Genomic DNA, 816 nt, shown 5'->3' on the forward strand with positions numbered 1-816 from the left:
TTGACTGTTTCAATCTGATGTCCATTATTTTACTGCAATCCTCAGCCATGATAAGAGCAGCACTGGTTCCCGCGCTGGCCGTGGCCCTGTACCTTCTCGCTCACCAGAGTAGCGCCCTCTCTGTGGTGTCTGAAGAAGAAGTGAATAAGGAGGCGGCGAGGGCGCTCTACCTACTCGCTCAGTCTTGTGCCAGTCAAGGTTCGATACGAGAAAATGCTCATTTGTGTTTACATTGATAGGAAAACCGTCATTGTCTCCTCGCTTTTATTTTGTTATCTTGTTGATGTCCAATTTAGTTTTCAATTTGGATATACTTAATAAGTTTATAACTAAATTGCTGTTACAACGAATTCATAATTCTGGCTAATTATTGCTAATTACTTGTTCAGTTATGAAAAAAAAAATTCCCATACCAGGAGAGAAAATTGCAGATCCCGAGGACTTCGTTATAAAAGTGGGACTGCAACAAACATAAAAAAAATACAAATGACACTAGTTTAAATACACAGATTAAACTAAAGAGGGAAGAAGATGAATGCATCTAAAATCATACATCATATTGAAAATAAAGATAAGTGGTAATCGTGATTCAGATCTACCATTCTGAGACAGTATGTGTGTTTTGTTTCCAGCTTACTGCCCAGAAGGATATTCACCGTCAGTCGATCCTTCTTCTACAACATGCTACAAGTACAGTGGCAACGAGGCTAAGTCCTGGGAGCAAGCCCTGGCCAGCTGTAAAGGCGACGGGGGTACTCTGGTCACACTCAAGACAGCGGAGAAGGTCGAGGAGATGCAACGTTTCTTCAACGAGCA

Source organism: Diadema antillarum, unplaced genomic scaffold (genome assembly GCF_040938485.1).
Source record: "Diadema antillarum isolate AM-2024a unplaced genomic scaffold, OU_Dant_1.0 scf00000196, whole genome shotgun sequence".
NCBI lineage: Eukaryota > Metazoa > Echinodermata > Echinoidea > Diadematoida > Diadematidae > Diadema > Diadema antillarum.